Source organism: Vulpes vulpes, chromosome 6 (assembly GCF_048418805.1).
Source record: "Vulpes vulpes isolate BD-2025 chromosome 6, VulVul3, whole genome shotgun sequence".
Lineage (NCBI taxonomy): Eukaryota > Metazoa > Chordata > Mammalia > Carnivora > Canidae > Vulpes > Vulpes vulpes.
The window spans coordinates 92223119-92249827 of record NC_132785.1 but is presented as its reverse complement, the minus strand read 5'-3'; the positions used below and the strand labels follow the sequence as shown (position 1 = coordinate 92249827).

Genomic DNA, 26709 nt, shown 5'->3' with positions numbered 1-26709 from the left:
AACTCAAACATTATTCCTGCCTTTTCTGTAATAAACTGTTTCATTAGCTAACCAAATAGTAGATGAAGGGATGCATCTCAATACACAGTCATTCAAAGTAATACATGAAAACAAAATGGTAGAAATAGAATATCATCTTTTTGCAAGTTTCAGTTAATAAATCTAAAAATTGAGTATCAATGGCTGCTAACATTAAAAAGGAAAAGAGTGAAAACCAAATTTCTGAAAAAAAGAACACAAAGGATTCGAATTTAAGCCTGATGAAATCTTTGGATCCACCTGCCAATTTCTAGGAAACACAAAAGGCACAGGAACATGTTGAACTATATCAAGAGCGTGCAATCAGCAAAATCCAGACTGTAGTGCAATCAGCAAAATCCAGACTGTAAGATACTCTATATATCAGACCAAGTAATACAACAGATAAAATACAAGGAAAAGAAAGTGTGAAGGAGAACCTGTAGATTAAAGGAGATATAAAAAAAATAACAGGATGTTTTCTTTTCAATGGGCAAGACTAAACTGTAGCTGAGGAAATGCAAGAGAGTGATTGCTATGAGTTAGGATAGTGGTTATTTTAGAGGAAGAGGGGTGGATGTGAATTGTCTGGGGCTTTTGGGAGGTGTCTGAGATGACTGGAAAGTTGTTTCTTGATACAGGTTATGGCTACAAGGGTATCCACCATGTGATTATTCACTAAGCTCTACATTTGTTTTGTTTAGTTTTCTGTTTCTTTTTTTTTTTTTAAGATTTATTTATTTGAGAGAGAAAGAGAAACAGCACAAGTGGTGGGGGCAGAAGGAGAGGGAGAAGCAGACTCCCCGCTGAGCAGGGAGCCCAACATGGAGCTGGATCCCAGAACCCTAGAATCAGGACCTGAGCTGAAGGCAGACGCCTAACCAATTGAGCCACCTGGGTGGCCCTAGTTTTCTGTTTCTATATGTCTCTACTTATTTTGTATTTAAAAGTATTAAAAAGTTATAGTGGCTTACAGAGATAAAATCAACCTGGAAATGGTAAGAAAAAAGTATGTGCAATAGACTCTTATTATAGTAGGGTTGATTATTATTGTGTATTTAAGCTAGTGCAGGCCCATTTATGTCTTCCAAAAATGTAACCATATAAAATAAGAACTACAACTGATATAGAATCATAAAACATATATAAAAACAAAACAACACAGAGAGCTCTTACAGTTCAGTGTTTTCTAAAACTTGTTTCTTTGGAAGATTAATTCCATGAGAAGTTAATTGGTACTATCCCAAAAATGAAAAAAAAGTTTAAAAGGTCAAATAAGTCAAGGAAATAGTGTTAAGCAGATATTTTTTTGCCTAATATCTTTGGGGGCTTTCATAAGTATGTGTAATTTCAAGCATTAAGAAAAGGCTATAGTTGGGCAGCCCGGGTGGCTCAGCGGGTTAGCACCGCCTGGAGACCCGGGATCGAGTCCCACATCAGGCTCCCTGCGTGGAGCCTGCTTCTCCCTCTGCCTATATCTCTGCCTCTCTCTCTCTGTGTGTCTCTCATGAATAAATAAATGAAAAATCTTTATTTAAAAAAAAAAAAAAGAAAAGGCTATAGTTGCATTATTTCCCAAACTTATTTGACCACTGTGTTTTTTCTTTTCTAAAAACACAAATATAGCAACTTTATTAAGTAGAATTATGCCTATCTCTAACAGCAGCAAATAAAGGATGCTATTGTATTTATTGTTTTATAAAGTCCTCTGCTCAATGAGATCAGGAACTTAGTTCTATTTATAACTCTACCCCCAGGGCCTAAAATAGTGCCTGATACACAGTAGATGCTCAAGAACTACTTGATGAGTGAATGAATGATTTATCAGTGTAGAAAGCATATAAGATTAAGGATCTTTTTGTAGAAAATCAAAGTCAAATTCATTTGTAAATTTTGTAGAAAATCAAACAGTAATGGCCTGATTAATAAAGAGCATCTGCTGTTATCTTGGTGGTTTAATGTGTACCTTTCACATTATTCCATTTTCACCAATGGATCTGCAGGGACGATTATTTAAAAAAAGCTACAGGGCAGCCCTGGTGGCTCAGAGGTTTAGCGCCGCCTTCAGCCCAGGGTGAGATTCTGGAGACCTGGGATCGAGTCCCGTGTCAGGCTCCCTGCATGGAGCCTGCTTCTCCCTCTGCCTGTGTCTCTGCCACTCTCTCTGTCTATCATAAATAAATAAATAAATAAATAAATAAATAAATAAATAAACAAACAAATAAGTAAAAAAAAAAAAAAGAAAGAAAGAAAGAAAGAAAGCTACAATAGCCAAGCGCTAAGTTCTATTACTTTTATGAATAACATAAATTAACTGCATTTAGAAATTCACCTAAACTTTCATTTTATTGTCTAAACACTTGCCTTTGTACCTTACAGATCTGGGGAGGCAGTAAATATCATGGTTAATTAAGATTGCAGGCTTTGGAGTTAGGCAGTAACACCCCATTCTACTTACTTCCGTCTATTCTTTCAGGAGGAAATTTTAATACCATAACATACTATGACATCATGCTAGAAAAGGAACCAGAGATCATCAGTGGAATTAACATATGAACCAGAGACTCTGCCACAAGAGATTGTATTTCCACTATGTGCCACTCTTCCATTGATTTCAGCTTGGCATTTTGACAGAAAAAATGAGCTCATCAGCACAGCCTTGAACTAAAATTAGAGTAGTATTTTTCATTTCCAGGGCTACCTCTGTTGAGCCCTATTACCACGGGAAAATTACTTAACTTAATTGCATTTATTTCTTCATCTACAGCAATGACAAGATTCTGATCTTCAGGGAAGCAGATGATATAATTTTTTTTATCTCAACATATTAAGGAAGCAACAGGGTGTAGTAGAAAGGGTGGCAGGCTAAAAGAAAACCTGGATTCTAGTTCTGATATGTCACTAGATGACTAGATAGTCTTGTATACATTACTTAATCTCCAGGGGTTAGAATCCTGATCTAAATGATCGGTAGGATGCTTTCCAACTTTTAAAATAAGTCTGAGATTCTAATCATTACTGTAGCGATTACTATTGTGCATATCTAAAACTTTTCAATAAATTATTCCTTCTATTGCCTCATGCTGGAGTCTTTGACGGGACCGACAACTACCATCCCTCTCTTATGCCCTAATTCTGAATCAACTGAGACATTACACAAGGTTTAAGGCATTAGGGACTGGCAGGAGACAAAGCATCACCTTTACACATTTTAATTTTTATTATTTTATTTTATATTTTAAGATTTGTTTATTTGAGAGAGAGAGAGCACAAGAGGGGGAGGAGGGGCAGAGGGAGAGAATCTTCAAGCAAACCCCCTGCTGAGCACAGAGCCTGGTATGGGGTCTGATTCCACACACCTGATATTATGAACTGGAGCTGAAACCAAGAGTCAGACGCCCAAAAGACTGAGCCACCCAGGCACCTCTATCCTTTATTTTTTTTAAATAGGCTCTATACCCAATGTGGGACTTAAACTCATGACCCAAAATCAAGAGTTGTGTGCTCCACTGACTGAGCTAACAAAGTATCACCTTTATTATTAATAAAGACTACTGTGGATAAATGGCAAATACCTGTGAGCTGGTGGACTTCTTAAAATTGAACCCCACTGAGAAAATAGTCTCACTTGTCCAGGCCCAGATACTGGGCTATCCCAGACCTCTCCACATGGAACCAGATATAAATAAAATATTTCAAATGGAAGAACAAAGGAAAGCATGAGTTCCCCAGAGAAAATTCTTTTGTAGATATCTTCTACTTGGCTGAAGAAGTTACCTTCTATTCCTGGTTAACTGATTGCTCTTAGGATAAATTGGTGAATTCTATCAAATGCTTCTCCTGCATCTATTGAAAGAATTATGGGGTTTTGTTCTTTATTCTATTAAGGAGCAAAATCACATTTTCAGGTATTAAACTGATCTTTCATTTCTGGGAGAAAGCTCTCTTGGTCATGGTATATAATCCTTTTTATATGTTGCTAGATTGCATTGGCTAATTAGTGTTTTGTTAAGGATTTTAACATCTATGCTCATTAGATATATTGTTTTCTAATTTTCTTTTCTTGTGATGTCTTTACTTTTGGCATGCCTTATAAAATAAGTTGCAAAGTGTCCCCTCCTCTTCCATATTTTAGAAGAGTTTGTGCAGAATCAGTATTAATTTTTCTTTAAATATTTGGGCAGCCCGGGTGGCTCAGCAGTTTGGCGCCTGCCTTCAGCCCAGGGCATGATCCTGGAGTCCCGGGATCGAGTCCCACATCGGGCTCCCTGTGTGGAGCCTGCTTCTCCCTCTGCCTGTGTCTCTGCCTTTCTCTCTCTCTCTCTATGTCTATCATGAATAAATAAATAAAATATTTAAAAATAAATAAATAAATAAATAAATACTTAATGAGATAATTGGGGAAATGGACACTGACCGGATATTTGTTAATTTTTAAATATGATAATGACTTTTTAGTCATGCTTAAAAAAATAATTTGCATTGGGGTTCCTGGCTGGTTCAGTAGGAAGAGCATGTGACTCTTGATCTTAGAGTTGTGAGTTCAAGGTCCATACTGGGTGCAGAGATTGCTTATATGAATAAACAAATAAAAACTTTAAAAAAAATTTACCTCTTAGAGATATGTACTTAAATATTTAAGGATGGAAATGATATGATATCTGTAATTTATTTTTCATAATTCCTTTCAGGAGTAGGGGAGCACCAAGAGGATATAGATGAACATCATTGGCCATGAGTAGCGATGGCTGAAGCTGAATCATTGGTAATGAGGGTACAACCCTTCTCCCAGTTTGAATACATTCGAAATTTTCAATAACTAAAAAAATTTTAAGGATATTTTTGTGGGGGCACCTGGGTAGCTCAGTGGTTGAGCATCTGCCTTCAGCTCAGGGAGTGGTCCCGGAGCCCCGGGATCGAGTCCCACATCAAGCGCCCCTCAGGGAGCCTGCTTATCCCTCTACCTGTGTCTGCCTCTCTGTGTCTCTCATGAATAAATAAATAAAATCTTTTTTTTAAATAATACATGGGTGCTTGTCCCATGTATTATTTCATCTAATCATAACTGTCTTGTGAGGTAACTGGAATATTCTATTTACAGATGAAGAATCTGAGGCTCAGAGAGATTAGGTAACATGCCAGAAGTTACACAGCTAGTTAGAGCCCTAGACTCAAATCCAAGCAATATACCCCCAAAGCCCATGTTATCCTATCACCCCATACTCTGTGTGATGAACTGTATGGTCATTAGGGATTGCTTAATGGACAGTAAAGCAAAAAGGATCAGAGAAACAGATTAAACATTTTTGCTTTCATTCAGAATGATAAATTTATAGCATGTGCTTCTCTAATTAGGAAGAGATTCATACCAAGCACCAGCTGCTAGGAGTTTATTAGTGAGTGTGGAGAGATGCAAACTACTGAACAGGATTGATTTGTAAGTTCCAGATGTGAAAGAGAGGAACTATTAGCTTTTTTTGGTATACCACTGAAGATGATAATATAAGCAGCTTAAGACATTAAATGCATTGACTGAAATTGCTCTTCTCAGGACTAAAGTTAATGTTACATTCCTTTTCCTTCAAAATATAGTTAATATGCACTAAAAAAAATCACTCAAGGTAGTATCCAAAGGAGGAATAATTAATTCAATTTGTATCTTAATATATATATTGTCATATTAAATGATTTTTTATTTTTGATCCCTAATGATTTTCTAAAAGGCTTTGTGCCTATTTGATATGATAGGATAGTACACTCACATTTCATACATAGAAGATTTCCCCCCAGGCATACAACTCAGCCAACGCTTCTAACATTTTCACTCCTTGGCAGTTACAATGCAGTAAAGTATCTTTCTTAAACTAATAAATCAACCACTTAGCATCTAGTAGGAACTACAAACAAGAGACATTTCTATACTAATTGTTGCTCTTTGAATCCAGATCTTTGGTCTAGGCTTCACTACTTATAAAGTAGTATTCTATAGTCATAGTCATTCAGCAACTAAATGAATGATTACAGGTAACTTCATCTCCTCTAAAACGATTTTTTAAATGTTTAACTAGTTCTATAAGAATGTAATAAAGACAAGGGGAGTGCCACCTGGGTGGCTCAGTAGGTTAAACATCTGCCTTCTGCTTGGGTCATCATCCCAGGGTCCTGGAATTGAGCCGCACATTGGGGTCTCTGCTGGGCAGGGAGCCTGCTTCTCTCTTGCCCTCTGCCTGCTGTCCCCCTTGCTTGTGGTCTCTCTCCCTGTCAAATAAGTAAAATTAAAAAAAAAAAACGTAATCAAGGGGACAAAAGACAATGGGCTAAGAATAATGGAGTCTGAACATTCATTTTTTTCTGAAAAAAAAAAGTTATTAAAGTCAATCTTGAAACAAACTAATCCTGTAGAATGTTATTCCCGGCCATGACAGCAGTTGTCTTAAGGATCTTTGGCCTTCTTGCTCAGAACAAATGCCTGCTTCCCAAGCCATCTCTATCATCTAAAGCAAAAGCCGTTTCCCTCTTTGCATCTGAGTCTACACATTTCACTTGAGAGCTGACATACATGGAGTCAGGAATCAGGGAGTCAGACGGTAGGTAAATGGCAGGCACAGACTTAGGAAACAGTGAGCTCCAATAATTAAAAAACCAAAGGTAATAAATGGGAGATAACACAACACAATTGTCACCCAAGCACCTTGGAGTTTGCCATGGAGAGATCAGGATTATGAATATGTCACCGTAAGAATCTAAGAAGGTTTTGTAAACTAGGCATGTCTTTCCATGTGTCTTGAGTGAAGACTTATGTTCTTTAAGCTCTTATTAAAAACCCAGGTATGGCTAAAAGGGTTTAAAGATTATGCCACCCTCTAAAAATTGTGAGTTATTAAAAAAACAAAATGAGGGGTACCTGGCTGGCTTAGTTGGTGGAGCATGCAGCTCTTAATCTCAGGGTTATGAGTTTGAGCCCCACATTGGATGTAGAGATTACTTTATAAAATCAGTTAAAAAAATAAAAATTAAATTTAAAAATGACTTTGGTTATGCAAAATTTAAATTTTCCTAAAGTAGTCGAGCTCTTTCAAAAAAAATTTCACATATAATTTGGAGAAATGTACATCTTGAGGAAAGAATTCTCCATTTAGGGACTTTTAGATGGTGAAGGAAAAAAAAATCCCTGTACACTCAGAGATAGTCTCATAAACTGCTGTTACACTTTATACTGTTATGAAATAATATGCTTTATAAGAAAGATTGAACATGTAAAATAAGAAAATGCCTCCGATTGTTCCAGAAGTAAAAATATCAGTTTATGTCAAAAAGCCATTCCTGATTTACCACACCTGCCAAATTCCTTGTTCACTCTGTAATTTATTGCTTATTTATACAGGATAGCTCAGCAGATGTCACATCTGGTTATTCTACTGGTTTGGAATTTTCATTTATTTTTAGCTGGGATAGTATAAGAAAGTTTAATGCCCTGGATAAGCTTACACTGCAAAAATTTTTAGCCTGAACTTTGTTACACCTAGGACTTTCCTGAAACTTTAAGATTTGATCTAATAAGGAAAACAAAGTGAACACTATTCAGAAGAACTAGGACAGGAAGATTGGGGAAAAGAAACATCATTACTGGAACCCTCCAGATTAACTATTCACCCTGAACTTGATACAGTTATTAACACTACATTAACATAACCCAGTTCTGTGCAGTGAGGGAAAACCTCTCAATGAAAAAATGTCTGCCTGTTACACACAGTGGTTAGCACAGTTTCCCAATGATAGTTTTTTTTGAATTTACATAATTTAACTGTTAGTCCCTTTTAATATTTGGCAGGCAAAGTGTTGTATGATCTGGATAGAATCATACTGCAGGATTACCAGATTCCTGGACTACTAAGTGCTTTTTTTTTTCAGTTTTATCATTATGAAACAAAATGAACAGCGCAACTGTATTTGCAAGTAAGCTGCAATAACCATTTACTGACAAAACGAAACATAATCAAAAAGCCCTCTAAACATGAGAACACACACACACACACACACACACACACATATCCCACACATAGGCCATAAGGCAAGAGTTTGATAAATTATACTATTACTCAAATTCACACAACTCCAAAACAAAAATACCAGAGACAGAAATTATATGAGAATCCTTATAAGAGGAACCTTCATTTACTGCTGGGGAAAGTATAAATTGTATGATAGAACCATTTTGAAGAGCAATTTGGCAACATTCAGTTCAGAGGTATGCAGCACTCGCAGACTAGCAATGTCCCTCTTAAATGCAGTGGAGCAATTCTCAGACATGTGCACAAGGAAATATGTTCAATGCAGCATTATTTTCACTAGAGGAAACAAAAGGGAATAATCAATGTTTGTTAATTTTAAAATATAAAGATAAATTCATGAAAGGGAATAGTATTCAGTAGTTAAAATGAAAATTTCTTTTATGCGCAGTCCGGGTGGCTCAGCAGTTTAGTGCTGCCTTTGGCCCAGGGTATGATCCTGGAGACCAGATCGAGTACCACGTTGGGCTTCCTGCATGGGGTATGGGGTCTGCTCCTCCCTCTGCCTGTGTCTCTGCCTCTCTCTCTGTGTGTCTCTCATGAATAAATAAACAAAATCTTTAAAAAAAGTATTCTTTAAAAAAAATTTCATTTATCTATTCATGAGAGACACAGAGAGAAAGGCAGAGACATAGGCAGAGGGAGAAGCAGGCTTCCTAAGGGGAGCTGGATGTGGGACTCAATCCCAGGATCCTAGGATCACAGCCTGAGCCAAAGGCAGATGCAACCACTGAGCCACCCACGTGCCCCTAAAATGAAAAATTCAATCTACATGTATCAATATGGATAAATTTGGAAGTCATGCTGGAATAACCATAGTGAATTGTGGACTGATATGCACAGTATGATGCAATTTTTAGAAACTTTGCAATTTTACAAAATTATAGACATTTTTAAAAGAAACATAAATCTGTAAAAAAAAAAAAGTGTAAAACCATAGAGGTATACTGATTAAGGTGCTTGTCAATCACAGGTGACTCCCTTGTTGAGGCAAAATTTAGTTTGGGTTCTTCTATAAATTATCAATGAAGATATAAGTTTCAGACTATCAAAAGACTAGAAATTATTCAAAGAATTTTTAACACTCTTTTCTTTCTGCAACAATGTTCAGACACGATCATATTGATTTCATCATTCTATTTATGAAATTTCTTCATTCTCCAAATGTTCAAGTGGATCTGAACACACCCAATTGCCATAAGCTCAACTTTTATGGAAACAGACACAAGGGTTTTGACCCCAATTAATGTCTGCTCCAAAGTTAGTAGAAAGAGGTATTAGTGACTTTTTAAAAATAACCTGTTCTGGGGTAAAAATAAATTATAGCATAATATATCCTGTCATAATTCAGTGACCTCATTTGAGGCAAGTTTGATGGGCAGATTCCTCTTTGTTCTTTATTAGCAACATTAATAAGAAGGCTAGCACAGTTTATGAACAGCTTCTCATGGGAACTTTGCATGCCTTCCTATTGTAATAATGTGAAATTAATGTGTCTTAGAAAGATGCCTGCAGATTCTGGTATGACTTACTTGAGAATAACTGTTAGCAACCCATTTGTTATTGCTGCCTTTTTTTTTCTGAGAGACAAGAAAATATTTAAACCTTTGGTGCCTATGAGGGGGTTTTCAGGTATATAGGCTCTCAAAACATGCACGTCACCTTCAAGATGGTAATTACCTCTGGGGAGAGATAAATAGGAATGGGATCAGTGGGAGCATAAAAGAAGCTTCAATTAGTCTGTAACATTTTATTTTTTCAAAGAAAAAAGGTGTGAGACACCTGGGTGGCTTAGTTGGTTAAGCGTCTGGCTCTTGGTTTTGGCTTAGGTCATGATCTTAGAGTTGCAAGGTGGGGCCTCCCTTTGGGGTCCTCTCTCAGCCTGGAGTCAACTTAAGATTCTCTCTCTCCCTCCCCTCTGCTCTTCTCACCATTTGCATGCTCCACTTCCCCCAAATAAGCAAATAACTCTTTTAAAAAAAAAAGAAAAAGAAAAAAAATGAGGCAAATATTGTAAAATGTAAAACTCCAGCCTCAGGGGCAAGCAGGGAGCTACACGCAGCCCATAGGGGGCCACCTGCCAGCCAAGGGGCAGCTTGGGGACCTTTGGATGCACAGGGGTCTCCTGCCTCCCTTCCCCATGGAGAGTTGTGTCCTGCTCTCCGCAGCCTTTTCTCCTCCACCTCTGCTCAGCCGAGGGGTTGTGGGTTCTGTGCCTGTGCTGAAGCCTCCTGCTGCCCTGCTGCGGGGGCCTCAGTGTGCCAGGTGGGGAGAGGGAGGAGGCCTGACCATGGCTTTGGGCCAGCTCCCCTGCCCTCCCTGCTCCCGATGTCCCTGATGGGGTCCTCCTGATGGGAAAGAGCAGTCTGTGGAATGTGGGGGCGCAGATACACTATAGCTGTGAAACCCATATATGTTAAATGTCCTTTGGGATAAATTTTTTTTTACTCTGAACTCTTATTTGAATGTTTTTTTGTGCATACATTTCTGCTACTAGAGATTGTACTATACAAACAATAAAAGAGTATAAAACTAAAAAAAAAAAATTTAAAACTGGATGGTGGGCATGTAGGTGCTCATCATATAATTCTCTCCTATTTATTGTATGTTTGAAATGTTATACTTTAAAAAAAAGGAATAAAGAAATAATGTTCAAGGACAAACAACAAATTTGGGAAAATATATTTAAAATATATATGATAAAAGGATCTATTTTTGTAATATACAAAGACACATGTATAAGATAATATAAATGAATAGGAAAACAAATTAGCAAAGGATTTGAAATGGGGAATTTATAAGACAATAGTTAACAAATTTATAATATAGCCTACACATGTATGGGTTTCTCCATGTGTGTCTATGTGTATATACTCATGAAATAAATGCAAATCAAGAAAACAATACTGCTTTTCACTGTCATATTTGACAAAACAGTATTACCAATGATGAGGAGAAACATTCTTAGGTGTTTCTGAGAGGAGTATCAATTGGTGTAATCATTCTAGGGGGCAAAAGTTTAAATGCACATTCTCTTTGAAAGAATAATTTTGTTTTTACAGTTTTTCCTCTGGATATAGTCACATAAATGCACAAAGCTATATGTATAAAGGTACCATTTATCAGAGTAAAAAACTGAGGAAAAAATAAATTTCCATCAATGAAAGACAGATTAAATTGATGATAATACTGGGACACCTGGGTGGCTTTAGTGGTTGACCTTCTGCCTTTGGCTCAGGGGGTCATCCTGGATCCTGGGATCAAGTCCCACATCAGGCTCCCCATGGGGAGCCTGCTGCTCCTTCTGCCTATGTCTCTGCCTCTCTCTCTGTCTCTTATGAATAAGTAAATAAAATCTTTTTTAAAAATTGAAAAAAAATTCTGTACCCAAAGTACAGAATATTACACATGGACTAATGAAGATGTCCACGATACAACATCAGTTTAAAAAGAGCAAGTGGTAAAACCACACATACAATACAATTCTATTTGCATTAAAAGGCATACTTTTAACGTCTGAAAGAAATGTAACAGTAATTATCTCTAGGGGACAAAACTGGAGGTTGAGAATGGACAGGAAACGATTTATGGCTTCTTAAACTTTCATTGTATCAGTTATGGACTCTATGCTACAAATGGCAAAAAAACTGAAACTCAAACTGCCTTGAGAAGTGAATGACTTTATTGCCTAAATTTAACTGAAAAATCTGTTGGGGAAGTTTCAGGTTTATCTTGAACCAGGGCTGCACAATGTCACCAGGATGCTTTTTCTGGCATTGACTTCATCTTTTGCATATGGATAGTGCCCTCTGGGGGTGTATATCTGATAACACTGGTGATCTGGATGGCTCCTTTCAAGTTAGCACCTGGTGACCATTACCAAATGCAAGAATGAATGCTTCTCTTTTCCGGAAGCTTCTACTTACTAGGGTCATCAATTCATGCCTTTTTTTTTTTTTTTTTAAGATTTATTTATTTATTTGAGAGAGAGTGAGAGCCAGAAAGATCACAGAGGGAGAGGCAGAGGGAGAAGCAGACTCAGCACTAAGCAGGGAGCCCATTGCGGGTCTTGATCCCAGGACCCTGAGATTGTGACCCAAGCCAAAGGCAGATACTTAACCCACTGAACCACCCAGGCGCTCCTGGGATCATCAAGTCTAATTGGATTATATGCCCATCCTTAATTCAAGCATTGTCCTTTGTGGCAATTGGTTTAGGGGGTCAATTCCACCCAAACCAGATAATATAGAAGGGGGTCTGGATGATTTCCCCAAATAAAGAGGAATGCTGGGCAGCAAAAAAGCAAATATCCACTATTGCTGGATAATGTTTTACCAAGTGCATAATAGATAATGTATCTATTTATCATCCTCTAGGCCCTAGGCTTTGAGATTCATAGGAAGGGACTATGTCTGTGTCATTCATTATTCCGTTCTTTGAGTCTAAGATGGTTTCCTGGCCTATAGTAGGCTGTCAGAATATTTGTAAAAACAAAACAAAACAAAACAACCTGCCTCACAACTTCACTCCTAATCATTGGCTACTAACTAGAAAAGCATTAGCCACAGAATGAGCATTATCAGGCATCTTTCACAGTATCTCCTAAAGTGATCAGAAGAAAGACTGATACAGTAAGAGATACACAATTTTTAGGGAAAACACTGATGGATCTTTTAAGCATTTGCTGATATTGTTTGCTTGTTAATGGAAATTATATAGTACTTCACATGGATTCATTATTCCTGAACTACTGGAATAATGGGTGAATTCAGCAAATTTAATTACTTTGTTCTTCAAACAGGAGTTTAGGGTCAGGCTAATTTATTTTAACACTTCTTCCAAAATACTAAAAAAATATAAAATTAATTAATTAAAAAAATAAAAAAGACTTCTTCCTCTTCTTCCCTTCCCTTGACCCTTCTCTGGGTACTCCACTCACTGAGAACTGCTTCTGCTTGTGCAATTGTCCACATTATTAAGATTGTTAGACAAAATACAGGATGCTCAGTTACATGTACTTTCAGATAAACAATGAATTATTTTTCAGTATAAGTATGTCCCAGATATTGCATGGGACCAGATATCGCATGGGGATATACTTAAACTAAAAAATCATTCATTATCAGAAATTCACACTTAACTAAGCATTCCCTATTTTTGCTTGCTATAGTTTCTTGTTTTTATTTGCTAAATCTGGCGACTCCACACATAATACCAGGTGCCTGTGATGACTTTGAGTTTGCCAAAGGGTAAACTGCTGGGCTTCCTAGACTATAAAATACCTTGTTATTGGATTTTCACTTCTTAATATGCCTCTTTTACATTTAAAGAGCAATTACAAAGTAAACTCCTATGTAACTACCACCCAGATTAAGACATATAGCAGAACAATGCCAGTACCTTAAAAGCCACCTGTATTCTTCTCAACTGATGGCATCCTCCTCCCTCTCCTCAAGGGTAACCATTATCTCTACTTTTCTAATCACTCTCTGGCCTTTCTTTAGGTTTGCCACCTATGTATGCATTTACAAAAATATATTTTGACTATTTTTGAACTTTATATAAGAACTTACATCAGTAAAAAAAAAAGAATGAATAAATGAATGGATGAATGTGTATCAATCATTTTTGCAAATTCGTTCACTCATTATTGTGTGTGTGTGAGATTTATCCATGTTGCTGTGCTTCCTTAATTCTCATTGCTATATGTTTCAAAATGTAATTATGCCCATGAGTTATCCATCCATTGTACTGTTTTCTTGCTGGTGGTGCAGTTTTAACTTAAAATGACAATTTTAGAATCCTTTAAATTTATTATAATAAGCTAAAATATCTATTGTAAAATAGTTTCATACTGTTCAGGGAAATTTCTCATTCTTAATACTCCCTCTGGAATTTTCTGTTGTTGTGTTCAGTTTTAATGCTTTTAACACAGCTGACTTACAGTCCTATAAGGAAGCTGTCTGTCTAAATTTTTGGACACATGCATAATACAGGCCTGTATGATGGTTTCTGGGCTTTCAGCTGCCACTACATAATGAGTAGGCCTACTGCTATTTGATTCCTTTAAAGTAGGACTCAAGCAATTAGATTTCTAAAATGAAAAGTAATTACACAGATTCCGATGAAGCTAACAATTAAAGTAGGTGAGCTAATGTTTCTATTAAGGAGGAAAAAAGATTTATTCTCAAAAAGAGGATTTGAGATCATATAGATGATGACATCATTTATAGTTAAATTGAGTATATAACTTTCTGCCTGAAAATTTAGCATATAAAGAAAAAAATGACTTATTACAAATATTATTAGCCATTAGCTATGAAATGCCTTGGAGGTGGTAATGTATAGAAAGTCTAAGAATAAGGGTGCCTGGGTCATGTTCCTGGGGTCTTAGTATCAAGCTCCAGATGGGGCTCCCTGCTCAGCCGAGAGCCTGCTTCTCCTTCTCCCTCTGCCTGTTGTTCCCCTTGCTTGTGCTCTCTCTGTGTCTGTCAAATAAATGAGTAAAAACTTAAAAAAAAAGAGAGAGAGAAAGAAAGGAAGAAAGTGTAAGAATAAAATTACAACCTTCTTCTCTGCTCCCCCTGCCCCAAGCCCCTCAAAGCACAGCTCTAAGATCCACAGATCAGGAAGATGGGATCTCTTTGCCCTGGGTGTATCTACAGAAGAATCTGCTGGCCTAATCTGATCATTTATTTACAAGAGCCTGATCTCAATTGGTACCTGTCCTAACATGAGGGAGAATGGGTCTCAGAGTCTTGTGCCCCTGGCCAGATGCTGTAGTCTGTTCCTGCTGACCCATGTTAGGCCTGACTCCTGTGCTCCATCTCTCGCCAATTTCCATGAAGGGAAGTGCCTGTGGTCTGGAATGGAACCCTCACTATCTCAGAGTAATTATCATATCGTTGTACAAGTGGCCATGGCTGGACTGGGGTGATGACGCTTTACTGATTCTCCTGATCTTAAGAACCTTGGAATTCATCACCTCTCTATCCTCATGTGGTCTGAGTATTCTTTTTGCCTTCCTTCTGCCCCTCTGTGTCTTTTCCCTCTTAAGGTCCAACCCAAGGCTCTGGACTCTGTGTTCTCCCATGGAATCCACTGGGTAACTTTCTCTGAATCCCTAGAGTCCTCATTTTTGGTATCACTCATTTTAACACTTAATCACACACAGTCAGGGTCCCCTCAAGTACCACTGGGAAACTGAGATCTAGAGATTAAGGATTTCTTGTTATGAGAAGCTTGTATCTGGGGAAAATAAAAGTGTTTTTTTTTTTAAGGAATAAAATTACATGCAAGTAATCTACTCAAATCTTTGAACTTACTGATATGTTTTTTATTATTGTACTATATTCTGACTACAAATTGCTATAATTCCCTTTGGAATTATGCCTTCTATAATGGCTACCTAACATTAATATGGCTTAAAATGTACACTGAAATTTTTGAATGCTGCCTCGACATACATCATTCAAATAGATTTTTTCAGTATTTTACATTTTTAGGATGGGGAGAAAAGAGAATTACAGTACTGAAAATTTCAATGAACATTAAGGAAAAGTATATGGATGATAAATTAAATAATTAAATTATTTTAGCATGCAAATGCATGTTGAAGAATAAAAGAAGAAAATGGGGACGCTTTGGTGGCTCAGTAGTTAAGAGTCTGCCTTCCAGGCTCAGGGCATGATCCCTGGGTCCTGGGATCCCAACCCGCATCAGTGCCCTGCAGGGAGCCTGCTTCTTCCTCTGCCTGTGTCTCTGCCTCTCTCTCTGTGTCTCTCATGGATAAATAAATAAAATCTTTAAAAAAGAAGAAGACGTGGAAGAAGAAAGAGGAGGAGGGGGAGGAGAAGGAAATGAAAATGGATGGACACTAAACAATGTTTTATTCCTATAAATGTAGAGCTTATTAAGATTCTGTTAGAGGAAAGATTCCAGGTCATGGTGTAGACTGTGACACATGATTCGTGCAGCACCCTCACGCTTCCCACTGAAATTCCAAAGATGGATCGTTTTAAAAGCACAAAACCCTATCAGTAGAAAACAGAGTATCATTAGTGTACCAGAAATTTTGAGAACTATTTGGAAAATAGAAAGTAAATGGAGAAGAAATCAATAGAGAAGAAATTGCATCTTGGGACACCAAAGCCCGTCCATGTTCTTTCTAAAAAGTCTCAGATAAGATCCAGATTCAGTATCAGCAAATTTAAAGAGAGAATTGGCTGTACAACTACTACTGTAGTTTACTCAGGTTGGTTTCTGGTGAGATTACTGGGGCCTGAGAGAAAAAAAATCAAAGCCAGACTTGTAGTAACTTAAGAATTTGTGCCAAAAGAGCATTAAACAAGATATATTATAATATTAAAGGCAAGATTCACAATGAAAATATAAAATCTATGCACCAAATAACATAGCATCAATAGTCATAAGACAAAAAACTATAGAAGATACAAGGAAAAATAGAAACACACTAGAAAATACAGACTTCAATTCACTTCCCTTAATCTATTAGAATAAGTGGATAAAAAGTATGAATATAGAAGAAAATAGAGTAATGTCTTCAAATGTCAAAAGGCAGATTTAAGAAAAAAAAAACCTTAGCCTTATTGCTAATTAAGCATGAGGACAAAAGAAAGACATCTGGGAATAAAACATTTACCATTCATACTCCTATCTGAAAAAAAGTACGAGAGGATCCTTCAGCACAGAAGGATTTCAGCACAGAAATGAGAATCCCAGGCATCAGATTATAAAATAATGATGGCAATTAAGTAGAGCCAGAAAAAAACGAAAGAAAGATTCAACCAGCAAAATTTTCAAGGATTTATTTATTTGAGAGAGAGAGAACAAGCAAAAGTGAGGGGGCAGAGGCAGAGAGAGAGGGAGAAGCATACTCCTTACTGAGCAGGGAGCCCAACGTTGGCTGGGTTCCAGGACCCTGAGATTATAATCTGAGCTGAAGGCAAACATTTATTGGACTGAGCCACACAGGTGCCCTTAAGCAGCAAATTTTTAATGTCATAGGATTTGGTTTCTTTCTAAATTAGTCCAATCACAATATTTGCTTTATAGTAAATAATACTTATATAATCATAAAATCATACATCCTGTTTATTGGCCTCACTTTGGGTAGCAAACAATGCCCAAAGTACAGGAGACTTCTATTACAGAGTAGCATGTCAATATCATAAACCTTGGCAATTTAAAAATTATGTGGCAGGATATGAACCTCACCCAATAAATTCAAGTATGTAAGAAATATCACTTTATCTTCTACATTTCAATTTAATTTCTGCCTCTGGGGAATATCCCCTTTATCCTTCTACCTCCCCTCCAAGACCTGATTGAGGGGAAATGTAAACACAAACATTCTTGGGATTTCTCTGCTCTCCCTGGGTCCCAAAGTAACAGCTACCAAAGTATCAAAGAGAAAGGGGACCCTCCAGTCATCAGTAATCTGTGCTCAGGTAACTGAGATCCTCAAGAAATGGTTGTTTCCAGTGCATCAGATCTCTGCTTCTTTGGGGCCCCACACATGATATGGGAGTCCTAGCTGAAGTTGGGAACCTTGTGCCAGTGTCCTGCCTTCATCAAAATATTCTAACACCCACACCTTACAGGGTTATATGATGGCACAGTGTTTGAGTATCACATAGCTTCTCATCACCACCTTCATGAAATCTCCAGAAGAAGCCTCTCCCCACCTCTTGCTTCTGTGCCATCACACTCCCTTTCTCAAATCCTATGCAACTCAATGAGTTTAGGCTAAAGGAAAACAAAAGCCAGGAAAAATTTGACAAGTTAATTTTGCTTTCCTCCTTGTCCTAAAACCTCCCCTGAAGTGATAAAATGTAGAGCCCATGACATGCTTGAATGGAGAAATGGAAAAGAGAAAACATAAATTAATATTATATAGTATTACTCAGGTATATTAATATAACTGAGAAAAATTGGGAAATAGATAGAAGTAGAAAGATGAGTAATGTTCTCATTTTTCACTGTGGGTACTCGATCCATATTAAATTTGATAAATTCAGGATTAAACATTTTAAGTATGTTATTAAGAACATAGGTAAGTACTAAGAAATGTTTAAAAATATAAAAATGTAAGTGATAAAATCCAGAGGTAAAGGGTAATTGGTTCATGTTAAATTAATCTTTCATAGTGGAATATCAATAGTTCTTATGTAAATTTTATAAGATTGAAATATGATAAACTAAAAGCAGAAGCTATTATTAACAAGAATGATTCCTAGAAAATGACTTAGGGGCTGGGAAGGAGAGGATGGAGTTGGGGAGAGGAGGAAGACTTTTTTCATTTTAAACTTTTCTATTCTATTTTTTTATTATGCTCATGCAATTCTTTTCAAACAAAAAGTAGATTAATTAAAAATAAAGACATGAAGCTATTTTAAACACATAGTCTCATTAATATTTATGAAATATTTAATAAAGAACTCACACATTAAAATATGCCTATGGGCACTAGGCCCTTATTTTAAAAATTCAATAGCAAATTCCTTCCCATGTTATAAACACTTCCTAAAAAAAAAAAAAATCCATACTGTAAAACAAATCTCCTTAGTTTTATACAGATGCACAAGTAATTTGCCCCCCCCAAAAAAAAACACTTGGGAAACAACTAAAAGGAAACACTAACAAAAAATTAACAAGAGTAACAAAGCAGTGTTAATGAGTATGCAGTCTCTCAAAAGAAATCCAAACATTTCATTATCAGTCACAAGAAAATCATCCAGTAAAACCATTTCTAATAATCTATTCCAGCCCTATGAAATTAAATCACAATTCCTATATACACTATCAATTAAGTTACATTATGTATTTAGTCGTGAAATTTCAACTTAATGTAACATATACATCAGATCTGAGTACAAGAATATATTGTGGTCACTAAGAACATAGACTTAGCACATGCATCAGAGCATCAGTTCTCTCAAGAACTGGGAGGGAACCTTTATTCCTAGCTCTCATTTTTTTTTTAAGATTTTATTTATTTATTCATGAGAGACAGAGAGACAGAGAGACAGAGAGAGAGAGAGAGAGAGGCAGAGACACAGGCAGAGGGAGAAGCAGTCTCCATGCAGGGAACCCGACGTGAGACTGGATCCCAGGTCTCCAGGATCATGCCCTGGGCCGAATGTGGTGCTAAACCGCTGAGCCACCTGGGCTGCCCACATTTTTTTTAAAACACCCACTGATGGGATCCCTGGGTGGCGCAGCGGTTTGGCGCCTGCCTTTGGCCCAGGGCGCGATCCTGGAGACCCGGGATCGAATCCCACATCGGGCTCCCGGTGCATGGAGCCTGCTTCTCCCTCCGCCTGTGTCTCTGCCTCTCTCTCTCTCTCTGTGACTATCATAAATTAAAAAAATAAAATAAAATAAAAAAATAAAAAAAATAAAAAATAAATAAAACACCCACTGGTTCCTAGTTATTGTCCAAATAAATTTATTATCAGTTTCCTCTTAAATCCCACACTTCCATCTGACATATGAATTGCAAACATTTTGCTATTCCATTGCTTTTCCTTTTAGCTTTGTCTTCTTTTGTGCAAATGTTTCTCATTGTACATGGATGGCATTTGAACTTTTCTATTTTGTCACAGATAACTTCCTTTAATGTTTGTGTAATTTCTAAATTATTGGAGCCCTTGTTACTCAGTTACACCCAATCTGGGATTCTCTCCTAAAAAGATAATCAGAAACTGTGGCACCTGGGTGGCTTAGTTAGTTAAGTGTGTCTGATTCTTGATTTCCGCTGGGGTCATGATCTCAGGATCAGGATCTACCCTGGTGGAGAGCTCTGTGCTCAGCAAGAAGTCTGCTTGAAATTCTGTCCCTCTGCCCCTTCCTTCCCCTTAAAATAAATAAATAAAATCTAAAAAAGAAGGTGGCAATGGTGAGGAGTGACAGGTGGTGTTGTAAATGTATACATTTTGCCTTAACTGGTATTTTCTTTTTACTTCTTTCAGTTTTTAAAAATAGTGGGTTTTTTTTAAGATTTATTTATTTATTTATTTGAGAGAGAGAGAGAGAGAGAGAGAGCATGAGCGGGGGAGGCAGAGAGAGAGAGGGAGAAGCAGGCTCCCCGCTGAGCAGGGAGCCCTTTGTGGGCTCCATCAGAAGACCCTGAGATCATGATCTGAGCCAAAGACAGACATTCAACCAACTAAGCCTCCCAGGTACCCCTTAAAAATAGTTTTAAAAAATTGTTACTCTTTCTCCTATTGTAAAGACCAGGGAAATAAAGAAAAAAGTGTTGGATTGAAAAGAAAAGCTTGAACAAAACCTGACATTTTAAAAGGTGTTAATTAAAGGATTACATATAATAGGGAGATTAAAAATAGCTTGACTAGTTAACAAAAAGAGAATTATTAATTTGTAATAGATAGCATATATAAAATATAATTAATTCTTCAGCAAACATTTTCTTTTAAAGAAAGAAGTGGGTGTTTAAGATGTGTTTTTTTAATAACTGAAGATTTTAACATTTAATTAGATCTTCAGGGACATATTGAGTACTTGCAGGAATTTTTAAGCTACTGTTTATCACACAAAAACTATTATTACATAGTAGAAATTAAAATACAAGAAAGCTCCACATAATCTTGCCACATCACACAGTTCCTTCCAAGATTTGTCAATATGTGTGTGTAACTTTTAAATAATTGCAATCTGTCAACTACATATTTATACATTTTCACAGATAATTTTGCAGGTGTATGCTTAAATTTTACAGAAAACTTGAAAAGTGTTTTCAGTCACTTCCAAATGAGTTGACAGCAGCATAAAAATTAATTCTTTGTCACTTTATATAGAACATCTACATAATAAAAATGTCAATCAACATACCGCATTTTTGCTGTTTTCCAAGACTGGTTCTGAGGGAAGAACCCATAGCTTCTAATGACTGGTGAAAGAAAGCAGCAATAAATGGAGGAGAAAAGTCTGAATGAGTTTGACTTTTCTTAAATCTCAAAATGGACACTGAAGGGGGAAAATGCTTCTCCAAAGCAATGGTTTACAGTGCTGTGAATTAGGGAAAATCTTATCCATTCTTTATGGCAAATGACACTGTTTGGGAAATATCTTCTATGCTTGTTTTCTAGAAAGACTCTATCAGCTTATAGTTGTGACCAGCTAACACTAAATTTTGCCATTTTTACTAACTTTATAAAAAGATTTTATTTATTTATTCATCAGAGACACAGAGAGAGAGAGAGAGAGAGAGGCAGAGACACAGGCAGAGGGAGAAGCAGCTTCCATGTACGGATCTGGACGTGGGACTCGATCCCAGATCTTCAGGATCAGGCCCCGGGCTGAAGACGGCACTAAGCCGCTGAACCACCCGGGCTGCCCTATTTTTACTAACTTTTGATAGCAATATCTCTTTGTTCTTCATTTTTCAATATTTTAATCAGATATGCATATAGTTTCTATTGGTAGATCCAAGGATGTTGTTGTTGTTGTTGTTGTTGTTGTTGTTATTGGATATTGTTTTTATTGTTATCATTGTTAATATGTTAAAGTACCAATTATTGAAAATCTATTATTTGTCAGGTACTTTATCTTAAAATTCCATAAGGAAGGTATTGTCCAACCAAAGGGAGGCTTTGGAAGAAGTAAGTCTCTTGACCAAAGCCATATGTAACCTTTAACCTATGTATTAAAAAAGTGGTAGGACTGGAATTCACATCCATGTCTCTATGGGGCCAAAGCCCACATTCTTTTCACTACTACCTTATTCTCATTGTGGTAGCCTGCTAATCCAAGGCTTGGTTTACAGGGAGTCTGGAGCCACTAAACATTCAAAGTTTATTAGGCATAGAAAGTAAGAGCCTCTTTAAAACATGTAAAAACATGGGCACCTGAGTGGCTTAGACGGTTAAGAGTCCAGCTCTTGATTTCAGCTCAGGTCATGATCTCAAGGTCCTGGGACTGAGCCCCATATGGGGCTCTGTGCTCAGTGGAGAGTCTGCTTGAGGATTCTCTCCTCCACTCTCCCTTCCCCAGCTGGTGCTCACTCACGTGTGCGTTCTCTCTCTCTCTTTCTCTCATACGCACACGCACACACGCAAATAAATAAATAAATCTTTAAAAAATAAACAAAAATAAAGCATGGAAAAGCAGAACACATTTCTGAAAAAGGAGAATCCATTATCTGCAATTCCCTCATCTTTTAATTCCAGTGGAAAATTTAGAGCCCCTTTTACCTTTTAGCTTTAACTGTTGAGGCAAATTAATGAGTTAAATTCCAGTCACCACCCAGCCCCCACTTCCTGCCTTGCCAGAAACAAGGCTGGTCCAGAAAACAAATGAGGATTTGATCCTCATGCTAACTTTCCCCTTTGTGGTCAGCTAACAGTAATTATCATTTTAAAGTGCTCACTGTATCCCAGTTGCTATGCCAAGCTCTTTAGATAGGAGATTTCATTAAATTCTTACCACCTTATGAAATAGATGTTTTGATATTACCTATTTCAATGAAGTTTGAGAACAGAAATTGAGTAGCTCCAGGACGTGAACCCAGGTTGATTAGACTCTAAACCTGCTTTCCACTCTTTATATTACAAATTTTTCTGGAATCAATGAATAATTCATCTTGCTCCGTTTTGGAATCCAATTTCAAGATTTCAAGACTCCATTTCAAGATGTCCTTAGGTAACATTCATCAGATGAAGACCACTAGGAACACATTTATAGTTAAAGTTTGGTTTATTTACCTTCTGCTTCAAGAGAAAAGCATAAGGCTTCTCCCAGGCCCTGGAATGTCTGGGCAACAGAGACTTGGGAGGGGCTTACCTCAGGGTTTGAGCCTGTTCCTGAAGGATTCTGAAGAGGTACTGGGAGATGTGTGGATCAGCATCAAACTGGTGATGTCATGAAGCAGGGGCGGTTTAGCAACGGAAGTTTCTCTGTAATTTTTGTTCAGGAGGCAATAAGAACAAAGCAGAACAACAGATATCACTGGTTTAAAAAAAGAAAAAAAAAAAAAAAAAAGGCAATAATCTCCAAAGGACAGGGGCTGTGTAGCCAGGGGAGAGACATTGTTTACATGGCCTTGGCCTTCTATTGGAAACATTTTGAAGTTCTGTTAGGAATATTCTACTCCGATTACCTGTTTCCTTGGAAACTACAATTTAAAAACCTCTTATCTGAAGCTCTTGGTTGGAAATTGAGGCTGTTTCCCTGTGTTAACATAACCCACAGGGCTCAGATCTTCTCAGTAAAAATGAGACATTCCATTCTCACTGATAGTTCAAATAGCAATGTTTTTCATAAGTATGACAGCATTTCCCAAACAGAAACGTAATGCAAGCCACACACTCAATTTAAAATTTTCTAATAGCCACATGAAAAAAGAAACAGGTAAAATTAATTTTAGTAATAGATTCTAATTCAATATATCAATAATTTATCCAGAATATTTCAACACAGATTATAAAGAAATATAAGATATATATATATTTCTTTTTTGTACCATGTTTCCCAAATTCAGTATAGCAGATCTCAAATTAGACTTTCCGTTTTCATTGGAAAGCTTAGCCTGTATTTAAAGATCATAAAATTTACAATTGAAAAGTATACCCAGGTTGTTACAAACATACCTAAAATCTTTCCAATAACTGAACCATGTACGAGTTTGTAAATTTAAATTACTTGAGATTAAATAAAATTATAAATATAGTCCTTGGTCACCCTAGTTACATTTCAGGTGCTCAATAGCCACATGTGGCTGGTGGCAGCCACTTTGGACAGCTCAAGTGTATGATTTCAGAGGGCTAGTTTTTCATTACCAAGCCCTTGGCAGTAACTAACAAAAGCATATTTTATAGGTTCATAATTATCCTTAGTTCTTTTTTCTCCTGTTAGTAGAGCCCACTTTTAGTCAATCAATTTGAACAATGGTAATCTGAGTGAGGTAGAAGGGCCCACAGTGATCACTGAAATCAGCTCTTCCCTGAAACCAGATGCCATTACAAGTAAGATCCACTTCAGGTTCCTTGGGACAAAAAGAATTAGAAGTGCCCCGAATCAGCATTGAAGAGTTTTACCAGACTGTGGGCAGCCCTCCTACCTACTTCAGTCTGTTCGGATAGAGCCTCAGAGATCAGGCATGTTTGTAGCTCATGATGACTTAACGGGGGAAAAGTAGACCCACATTCAAGTTCAGCTCTGTCTTTGGCTAATTATGAATCACATTATCATTTTAATCAGCATGTTTTCTGAGGTGTACCCTGATATTTGCTTCAATATGGCATGAACATCTTTAATTCCCGGAATATAAGAAGCCAAAGGGAAACATTGATGTGGTCATTTGAGAGGCAGACTGGCATCCTAGAAAAGAGTATAAATATTGAAGTCAGAGGTGTGGATTCAAATTGTAGTCAAGTAGTCAAGGCATGAAGAAGTGCTATCTCTTTAAGATGGACCTGCAGTGTGGCTTTAGAGTGGGGAGCTAGAGTTAAAAAGCAGCTAGCAGCAGTCCTGCTGGGCCTGCAATGCTCTGTTTCTTTAGGTCAGGATTAGGTTAATATGCATTTGATTTATCCTGAAGAAGTTTTGTGTAAAGTTACATTTTATTTATTTTATTCTTTATTATATAAATTTATTTTTTATTGGTGTTCAATTTGTCAACATATAGAATAACACCCAGTGCTCATCCCATCAAGTGCCCCCCTCAGTGCCCATCACCCAGTCACCCCCACCCTCCGCCCACCTCCCTTTCTACCACCCCTTGTTCGTTTCCCAGTTAGGAGTCTCTCATGTTCTGTCTCCATCTCTGATATTTCCCACTCATTTTTTCTCCTTTCCCCTTTATTCCCTTTCACTATTTTTTATATTCCCCAAATGAATGAGACCATATAATGTTTGTCCTTCTCCGACTGACTTATTTCACTCAGCATAATACCCTCCAGTTCCATCCACGTCGAAGCAAATGGTGGGTATTTGTCGTTTCTAATGGCTGAGTAATATTCCATTGTATACATAAACCACATCTTCTTTATCCATTTATCTTCCGATGGACACTGAGGCTCCTTCCACAGTTTGGCTATTTTAGATAATATGTCTGCATGCCAGCAATAGGCTCAAAATGCAAGCCTAAGGATTATTACGGTCACACAAACATTCTGACATCATTTCATGTCCCCATTTAAACTATAAGAAAATGTCATCAAATGGTCAATACAAATGCTCTTTGTAGGGTGCCTGGGTGGCTCCAACAGTTAAGTGACTAACTCTTGGTTTCTCCTCAGGTCATGATCTTAGAGTCATGAGATCGACTGAGGCTCTGCACCAGGTTTGGAGCTTGCTTAAGATTCTCTCTCTCTCTCACTCTCCCCCACCCACCCCCTTTTTCCTCCCAACAGGCCCCCACTCTCACTCCTGCTCTCTCCTAAAAAAAAAAAAACCTCTTTGCATGCTCATTGAAATGTATTAGCTTGCAGCACTCTGTTTACTATTTTACTGAGCAATTTTATTGACTGTAAAACTTGAATATTTTATTTGTACATAATTTTATGATTACAAAACAATTTAAGTTCAGTGTAGAAATATTAGGGAAAAAAGTAATCAAAATAGAAAATGAGAATTACCTATTATTGCACTCTCTAGATCTAATAATTATTAGAATTCTGACATTTCCTTTTCTTATTTAAAGGTTTTATTTTATTTATTCATGAGACACAGAGAGAGAGAGAGGTAGAGACATAGGCGGAGGGAAAAGTAGGCTCCCTTCAGGTAGCCCGATATGGGACCCAATCTCGGGACACCAGGATCATGCCCTGAGCGTGAAGTCAGATGGTTAACCACTGAGCCACCCAGGCATCCCTGACATTTCCTTCGAATATTTTTCCTTTGTCCACTCTCTCTGTGTGATCTGGGGCAGATTACTTCAAGGCACATTACTCACCCATCTGTATCTGTTTCCTAACCCCAACTACCTCCTAAGGATCTTGGGAGGATTAAATGGGTAAAGCACTTTCAAAACAGTGCCTGCCACATAGCAAGAACTTATTAACTATTAGCAATCATTATAATTAAATGTAGATATTTTACTTTCCAAAACTGGATTAAAACTATATTGTTTTGGATTCTGCTTTTTAAAAAACTTTTCAATATTTTGACAATACTTTCTCATCTCATTTTTTTTTTAAAGGCCTCATTGATATGGTCATTGCTCCATGTAGCATCAGAATCCTCTTCTTGGGAAAATGGTTTTGAGATTTTTATGGAAGACAGTTCACCAGTATCTAATTGAGACAGTACTCATTGAAAAAAAAAAAAAAAAATGGGATCCCTGGGTGGCGCAGCGGTTTGGCGCCCGCCTCTGGCCCAGGGCGCGATCCTGGAGACTCGGGATCGAATCCCACGTCGGGCTCCCGGTGCATGGAGCCTGCTTCTCCCCCTGCCTGTGTGTGTCTCTGCCTCTCTCACTCTCTCTCTCTCTCTCTCTCTCTCTGTGTGACTATCATAAATAAATAAAAATTAAAAAAAAAAAAAAAGGTTTATTATAAAATATAAAAGAGCTACAACTAGGGGTCCCTGGGTGGCTCAGTCGATTGAGCATCTAACTCTTGATCTCAGCTCAGATGTTGAT

The 26709-nt window shown here is 37.3% G+C and overlaps 1 protein-coding gene across 1 annotated transcript in view; it reads right to left on the bottom strand.

Annotated features, from left to right (window-relative positions):
- Positions 1-23178, bottom strand: part of FBXO34 (F-box protein 34) — a 138564-nt gene extending 115386 nt beyond the window's left edge. Inside the window, exon 1 of the mRNA XM_072761627.1 lies at positions 22911-23178. The gene's annotated coding sequence lies outside the window, so the exon portion shown is untranslated. The remainder of the gene's footprint in view (positions 1-22910) is intronic.
- Positions 23179-26709: the final 3531 nt, after the last annotated feature.